We start from the raw sequence: 8,976 nt of genomic DNA on the forward strand, positions 1-8,976 counted from the left end.
GCCTGTGCCGGCCCGGCCTCTCGGCTTCCGCAGCCTGCCCCGCCGGGCGCTGCGGCTGCTTCGGGGCAAAGGGCCTCTGCGGCTTGTCCCGGCCCTGCGGCCGCTCGGACCCGGCCGTGCCCAGCCGGCAGCCTCGGGCCAGGTCAGGCCGGAGGGCCAAGCTCCTCGTGCATCCCGATGCCGCCAAGGGCGCTGCGGGCTGCCCCGCGCTGTTAAGGGACCAGCGTCATTCACAAGTTAAAGCCAAATTTCAAATAAGAAATGGCAGCTGGGCTGTAGCAGGGCCCCTGCTGGGGCCCGAGCGGGATGTTCCTGCCTAAAGGGTCTTGCCCCTCTGCTTGGGGTCAGCCGGGTCACCGGATTTGGGGTTGGGATGGGATTTTACCCCATTGCACGATTGATGCGGACTGTGGGGTTCTGTCTTTCTCTGTAACTGGGAGTGTGGGCCTCTGCTGGGATCTCTTGAGTGTATGTTCGCAGTCTAGAGAAGAGGGAAAGCACCTTTTCTCTTGCTGCAGGGAGACCAAGGGCTTGAAGTTGAAGCCAAGTAGGTTTAGGGTGGATATCTGGTAAACTTCTTCACTAACGCTAGGGACAGACATTCATAGTATTATAGTACTTAGTATATAGAAGAGATGTAAACAGATCATTAGGTCCGACCCCCTGCCTCGGGCCGGAACAGGTGCCAGGGTCATATCATCCCAGCCAAATATCTGTCCAGCCTCCTCTTGAAGACCCCCAAGGTAGGAGAGAGCACCACTTTGCTTGGGAGCCCATTCCAGAGCCTGGGAGCCTATTCCAGAGCCTGGCAGCCCTAACTGTAAAGTAGTCTCCTGATGTCCAGCCTGAACCTTCTCTCTAACAATTTGTGGCCGTTATTCCTAGTAACCCTGGGTGCTGCCCCGGGGAACAGAGCCTTCCCCAATTCCTGATGCTCCCCCTGGTGAGCTTGTAAAAGTCCACCAGATCCCCTCTCACCTTTCTCTTGTGGAGGCTGAATAGGTTCAGGCCATTTAGCCTCTCTTCGTAGGGCCTGCCCTGCTGCCCCTTGATTATGCGAGTGGCCCTCCTCTGGACCCTCTCAGTGCTAGCCACATCCCTTTTGAAGTGCGGTGCCCAGAAGTGGATGCAGTACTCCAACTGTGGCCTGACCAATGCGGCATAGAGAGGAAGGATCACTTCCCTGGACCTGCTTGTGATGCAGCTGTAGATACATGACAAGGTGCGGTGGGCCTACCTGACACCTTCCTCCAATTGGAGTTATTGTTGGCTCCAGGATGAACATGAGCCGCCAAGATCCCTTTCTGCCACGTGTTGACAAGGGTGTTCCCCAGCCTATAGGTGTGTTGCTGGTTCCTTCCCCCTAGTTGCAGCACCTTGCACTTGTGTGTGTTGAATTCCATCCTATTCTCATTCGCCCACCTCTGCAACCTGTCTAGATCTAGTTGGATTTTGTCTCTCCCCTCCAGCATGCCCACCTTGCCCCACAACTTGGTGTTATCAGTGAATTTGGACAGTGTGCTTTCCAGACCCACATCCAGATCACTGATGAAGATGTTGAACAGTACAGGTGCCAGGACCAAGCCCTGGGGGACTCCACTGCCCACATCCCTCCAGGTCGAAAATGACCCCTACCAGTGTCTGGGTGCTACCATCTAGTCAATTAGCCACCCATCTGACTGTAGGCATCAATGCCAAGTCACCAAATTTTTTTTTAAGAGAATGTGGTGGGAAACTGTCAAAGGACTTCTTGAAGTCCAGGTGGACGACATCTACCCCAGCACCCTTGTCCAGGGACTTTGTGACCTGATCATAAAAAGAAACCAGGTTAGTCAGGCTGGACCTGCCCTCAATAAACCCATGTTGGTTGCCCCTGAGCATTACCTCCCCTGCTTGGCCCTTGGAGATATGCTCCTTGATAATTTTATCAAGGGTCTTCCCAAGGACCAAGGTAAGACTGACTGGCCTATAACTCCCCTTCTTGTGAATGGGGACCACATTACAAAAGCCTGAGTCTGAATTGATTCAATCTTTGCAGGTTAGTCTAACCTGGTTGGCAAAATCAGTTTGTAAGTGCAAAGACATCCCAGACATGCAGGCACATGCCTGCAGTGGCTCAGGCCAGAAGCTGGGGGGCACTAGAGCAGCCCTCCCTTCATTTCCAGTGCTGAGCTGAGGGGGGCATGGCCAGGACCCAGCAGGACACTGATTAGGGTTCCCCTCCCCCTTCTGAACAGGCAGCAGAGAATTTATAACAGTGTTTATCACTCCATTAAGAAAACAACAGAGGGACATAATCAGCTACCTGTTGATTCTGCTTTTGTCCCATCTGCTGCAGGACAGACGGACCGTAGCCAGCATGTGGTCTGCTAGCTAATGCTGAGAGGTGTCTGTAAAGGCAGACGGGACTGGGAGGGGGAGCAGGCAGACGCCTGCAGTCTCTGCTGGAGCTGCAGCTACAGCTAGGGAGCAGAGGAGAGGGGCCAGCCCTGCTGTGGAGCAGAGAGCTCCACCCAGCCCAGAGAGCATGCTGGGGGAGTCTGGTTTATCTGAAACCAGCAAGGGGTCTGGGATAGACGTTGCATTAACCAGTTTAAGACAGATCAGTCTGGTACTACATTCAACCAGGTTTATCTCAAGCCAGTTTTAGCCATCTTCAAACGGGTTTATGTGCACTGAACATCTGTTCTGTTACAGGTTTAAACCAGTTTCTGACCACTTAAACTGGTTTATGTGTAATGTCTGTCCCTAGCCTATTAGAACAGCGAGGCAGGGGAGCAGACTGCCTAGGGGAGCTGTGGACTCTCCATCACTGAGGCTTTTAAGAAGAGGTTGGATAGCCACTGCTTGGGAATGACGTAGATCAGAGGTGCGCAATTATTTGGGCCCATGGGCCACAGGGAATTTGTTGAGGCTGGGTCAGCACCCCCGCCTCTCTCGCCTGCACAACAACTCACCGAAACTCCTTATGTGGGATGGGGCCGCAGGCAGACTAGGACCAGTGTTCAGGAGCGGGGGAGCAGGTGAGGCCCGGATCATGGAGTGTGGATGTGGGGCAGTGACAGTGTGGGGCCAGGGCTTAGGGCACAGCTGCGATCTGCTGCTCACACGCCCCTGTGATGGGCATGGGTTCCAATGGCACGGATGTACAGGGAACAAATGGTGGTTCTGCCCTGGCTGGGGCTCTGTGCTTTCACCATGCCAAAATCCCAGCTCTGGATATGACTCCCTGCCCACCCAGCTGCCTACATGGCCAGGCTCCATGGAGACCCCGGGATGGTGACAATGCAAGGTCAGGGCCAGAGCCAGGGCAGTGCTGTGATGCGCTTGGTGGAGAATCCTGCCCGCAGAACCAGGGCTCTGCCCCTGCCCTACACTGTCACCACCCCAAGATCCTGGGGTCTCCATGGAAGCCAGCTGGGAGCTGCATGCTCCAATTACATCCAACCAGCGAAGCACCCTGCCTGCATAGCTCCTGGCTGGTCTCTGTGGAGACCCTGGGATCTTGGGGCAGAGGCAGTGCAGGGCTAGGGCAGAGCCCTCATTCTGTGGGCAGGGACATGCACTGAGTCCTTTGTGGCTCTATCGCAGTCCCGCATTGTCACCGGCTCAAGATCCCAGGATCCCCCTGGCCCCACTCACGTGTCCTGCTCCCAAACACCATTTTCTGCCGGCCCATGGCCCCATCCCAAGTGTCCTCCCCATGTGGGTCCCACCCTTGGTGGTGGGTGCAGGAAGGATGGCTAGGGTGCCTGAGCATCAGGGCTGGATCTGGTGGCAACTGATAGAGCCACTGCCAGGAAATGGAGTCTGGCAGCTGTACCACCCCAGCCCTGCTGCATATCAGGCACATGCCATGGCCTGCCCCCGTGCCTGGGCCAGGCAGAGCCAAGGGCCCCACTGTGGGCTGTCCAAAATTGCTCTGCAGGCTGGATCTGGCCTACAAGCTGTATTGTGCCCACCCCTGATGTATGTGTACCTATGCCTGTGTTCTACTATATGTTTTTCATATGGCTCTGGGCTTTGCTAGTAGTCCTCCTCCGCCCCCCTTTCCACTACATATGTCAGGGTATTTTAAGCCTTCCTCAGAAGCATTGGGTGTTGGCTACTGCCAAGGGTGGGGACTTGGTTTGGGCTGTGCTGATGTGCCTGCTGGGAAAAAAAGCCAGAGGCTTCTGGGTAGAGAGTCTTGCCACTCCCCTCAGGGTCTGACTTAAGTGATCACACATTTGGGGTTAGGAAATAATTTTACCCCCTGGTCAGATTGGTTGGGACAGGGGGTGGGAGGTTGCCTTCTTCTGTATCGGAGTCGGGGAGCTCTACCCAGGATCTCTTGAGCCTATATTGAGGACATTTAATAGAAGCAGGACATTGGCAGCTGTGGGTCTCCTGCTTTGCCTGTGGCAGGTTAAGGTGTGAGGTCTGTGTTGTTTCAGAATTGAGAGTGGTCTTATGTAGAATTCAGATTATGGTTTGTATGGGATGGTTTGGATAGGGCTGATCCTGCCTCAGGCAGGGGGTTGGATTAGGTGAAGGTCTCTTCCAGCCCTACTTTTCTGTGAAAAACATTCTTGCCTGTTGTGGTCCTTCTGAGTTCTTTGTAACAGAAGAATTGCTCTAGTATTTTACTGTAGTCCAAAAAACAAATGAAAATGAAGAAGTGGCATTTTCTGAGGAGGGACTTGAGGCAACTGGGGGGTGCCTCAAGGTAACAAAGGTTGGGAACCACTGCTGTAGATACTCCCCAGGAATTTCTACAACTCTTAAGTACATGTACTTACAGATGTCCCAGTGTACTTGCAGACATGCATAAACAAGGCTAGTCCCAATTTATGACCTTACATTGTAACAAATGTCACTTAATGTTGATTAAGTGCAAAGCAACCTTCATCCACAGTATTTTGTAAAGTAATAAATGTAATATCCTGGTTAACTTCATAGAAAAGATGAATGGGATGCGGCTGTCATAGGGGGTCTTTCTGAAGCCTTGTAACATGAAGAAGCCAGTCAATTTTGTGGTTGTGAACATCACAGTGCTGACAGTGTCATGCACTTAACTGTCATTGTTTATATTACATTTGGATAAGGAAGAACATTTTTTTCAGTCTCGAGGCTATGCTGTTGAAGAGAGTACAGTGTATTGTGGTTACAGAATGAAGGAGCCTGAGTAGCTACCCAGTTAGCTGAGCATCAGACTTTTAATCTGAGGGTCCAGGGTTCAAGTCCCTAGTTAGGTAGCAGCAGGTTTTGGAAGGAGAGTGTATTGTATCCTGATCTGTAACAAAACTACCATATCTCTAGACCATGTGAGGTCTAGAGATATGGTAGTCATGGGGGACCTTAACTACCCAGACATATACTGGGAGGAGAAGTCTGCTAGATCTAACTGCTCTCGCAGGTTCTTAACCTGTATTCAGACCTCTGCCTAGCATAGGAGGTAAGGTGTCCCACCAGGGGCAACGCCTTGCTCAGCTTGGTGTTGGCCACAGGGGATGACCTGGTGGGGACCTGTGAATTCAAGGCAACTTAGGGAACAGCGATCACCAAATGATAACATTCACTATCCAGCGAAGGGTGGGCATTATACCCAGCGTGGCACGGGTGTTAAACTTTAAAAAAGCTGACTTTAATAGACTCAGGGGATTGGTTAGCAGGTGCTAGGAGCTAAGAACTTAGATGTGTTGAGGGTCCAGGATGGGTGGACATTCCTCATGGAAATCATTCTTTGGCTCAGAGTGAGTCAATCCCATTGCTGAGGAAAGGGGACAAGGGGGTCAGGAAGCCCGTTTAGCTAACCAGGGGCATCCAAGATACCTTAAGGGCAAAAAAAGAGGCGTACAGGAAGTGGAAGCAGGCAGTAGCTAGCAAAGAAGAGTATACTTATTTGGCCTGCCCCTGGAGGGAGTCAGTCTGGAAGGCCAAGGCAACTCTAGAACTCAGGCTAGCGTCAGGAATTAAGGACAATAAAAAGCCCTTCTTTAGGTATGTTGGGAGCAAAAAGTGGGTGCGGGGTAGCATAGGACCCATACAGGACAGGCAGGGGGGCTTAGTGACAGAAAGCAGGGAAAAGGCAGAGCTCTTCAATGAGTTTTTTGTCCCTGTCTTAAATGGGAATCTAGACAAATCCTCAACATACATCATGGACACCAACAAAGGGAACATCAGTCGACCGACGGTCAGTGTCAACAGGGTAAAAAGGCACTTGGAGGGACTGGATGTATTCAAATCACTGGGACCAGAGGGACTCCCCCCATGGGTAATGAAAGGGTCATAGCTGATCCACTGGCAAGGACATATGAGCGCTCATGGTGCTTGGGTCAGGTTCTGGAGGATTGGAAGAGGGCTAATGTCATCTCAATCTTTACAAAGGGGAGGAAGGAGAACCTGGGGAACTATAGACCATTCAGCCTTACCTCTATCCCTGGGAAAATCGTAGAAAAAATGATCAAGGAGCACATCTGTGGGAGCCCGCTGGCTAATGTGCAGAGGGGTAACCAACGTGGGCTTTTAGCAGGCAGGTCCTGCCTGACTAACCTAGTTTCCTTTTATGACAAGGCCACCAGTTGTTTAGATGCAGGAGTCCAGGTGGATGTTATCTATCTGGATTTCAAGAATGCCTTTGACAAGGTATCCCGTACCATCCTTATAAATAAACTGAGGGGATTTGCCTTGGATGATTACATAGTAGATTGGGTAGCAAATTGGCTCAAGGGTCGCACTCAGAGGGTGGTAGTCGATGGGTCGATGTCAACTTGGAAAGATGTGGGCAGTGGAGTTCCTCAGGGCTCAGTTCTGGGGCTGGTGCTGTTCAACATGTTCATCAGTGATCTGGATGAGGGGGTGGGAAGCATCCTGTCCAAATTTGCAGATGACACAAAATTATGGGGTGCAGCTAACACGCTGGAGTGGAGGAACCGGATCCAGGCTGACCTAGACAGGTTAGGGAAGTGGGCAGAGAGCAACAGGATGCAGTTCAATAAGAACAAGTGCAAGGTGTTGCATCTAGGGAGGAAGAACTGCCATCATACCTAGAGGCTAGGGGGCGACCTTCTCAGCTCCACTGAGGCAGAAAAAGATCTTGGAGTCACTGTTGACTCCAGGATGAACATGAGTCGCCAATGTGATGACACAGTTGGCAGAGCCAATTGCACCTTGTTTTCATCCGTAGGTGCTTCACAAACAGGTCCAGGGAAATGATTCTCCCCCTCTATGTGGCGCTGGTCAGACCACAGCTGGAGTAGTGTGTTCAGTTCTGGGTGCTGTAGTGCAAGCGGGAGGCGGACAACCTGGAGAGGGTCCAAAGAAGAGACTCTTGCCTGATTAAAGGCCTTCAGGGAAGGCCCTATGAGGAAAGGCTAAGGGACCTTAACCTCTTCAGCCTCTCCAAGAGAAGGCTGAGAGGAGACCTTGTGGTGATAGACAGATTCATAAGGGGAGAGCAACATGAAGTAGGCAATGATCTGTTCACCGGGGCATCTCCTGGAATGACAAGGATCAATGACCATAATAAGCTACTAGAGAGAAGGCTTAGGCTGGACATTAGGAAAAAGTTCTTCACAGTCAGGGTTGCCAGAATCTGGAATGGGCTCCCAAGGGAGGTGGTGCTCGCCCCATCCTTGGGGGTCTTCAAGAAGAGACTGGACAGACGCCTGGCTGGGATCACATGACCCCAGGGTTGGTGACTCTTTTCTTGACTGCCAAGGCCCCCTGAGGTCCCTTCCGACTCTATGAATCTAAAAACAGACACTGAACATTTCTTCTTACAGTGATAGAGCTGGTTTCTACATCTCTGTTCTTTCTTAAATTGAATGACTGACCATGTACAAGTTACTTTGCTTCTCTGTCTCACAGATACGTTGTGAGAGTAACTGTGTTAAAGAGTGAGGCACCAGGGGAGAGGGGTATGGTGGTAAAGGCTACTATGTAAGTATCCAGGAGAGACAGAAATGGCTAGCCTCCATCTGAACCTATTTCTTGATTAAAATCTTAGGTTCCATGGCTAGGTCCAACACCAGAGCCATCACTGTACACCGTGGTCTCACAGATGCTGCTCATAGCCAATGCCTGTATCTCAAGATGAATCTAGCCCATACAATTTAAATGAACTCTTGATTGCAGTGTCAGCCTTTGTAGCAGTTCACATCCTAGCAGTTTCTACATTTTGTACCAGTGAGGGCAGGCTGCTGTAATGAACCTAAGTAGTGTATATAGGCTCTCTGCCCTTCGATGCAAATGTAACAGGTGGGCGGGACCGGAAGCCCCACCCCCTTAGCCATGCCCCCTTCCCCTTGTATGGTGTGTGACGTCACCAGCCCTGCCCCTGCCCCCAGTCATGTGGTGTGTGACATTAGCAACTCCGCCCCCACCTCCAGTCACATGGTATGTGACATTAGCAACTCCACCCCTACCCCCAGTCATGTGGTGTGTAACATCAGCAACTCCACCCTCACACCCCAGTCACGTGGTGTGTGACACCAGCACCACATGGTCCATGTCATCAGAAGAACAGCCCATGCAGACCCCCAAAGCCCAACCCCTCAGGCTGCAAGAACCTCCCTAGATCACATGGTGTAGTTATGGCCTATCAGGTCCCAGACAGGTGTCTGTGGGGTGGCAGGGTGGTGGTGTGACCCCTCTAACAACCTGCCCCACCACCCCCAACCAATTGGCAGAGGTTTCAGAGGCCTCAGACCTCCAAAGAGTGATGCTGAACCAATTGGAATGAGTAGAGGGGGTGGGATTTGGGTGGCAACCGCACCAGGTCGATCTGCTTTCCCAAGCGACCACGCTGTTTGTCTGAGACTGTGCTAAGGCAAGCAGGGGCGGATATGGATTCTTTCACAACCACTGTAGGGCCACTCACTACAACCCCGAGACGGCTTTATAGAAAGCGTTACCATAGAAATAGTTTTGAGGAGGAGACACGGCCCCTTGCCCAAAGACTCTTTGAGACGCCTGACCCTGTTCAGGAAGATC

This window comes from Crocodylus porosus, unplaced genomic scaffold (genome assembly GCF_001723895.1).
Source record: "Crocodylus porosus isolate Cpor-Errol unplaced genomic scaffold, CroPor_comp1, whole genome shotgun sequence".
NCBI lineage: Eukaryota > Metazoa > Chordata > Crocodylia > Crocodylidae > Crocodylus > Crocodylus porosus.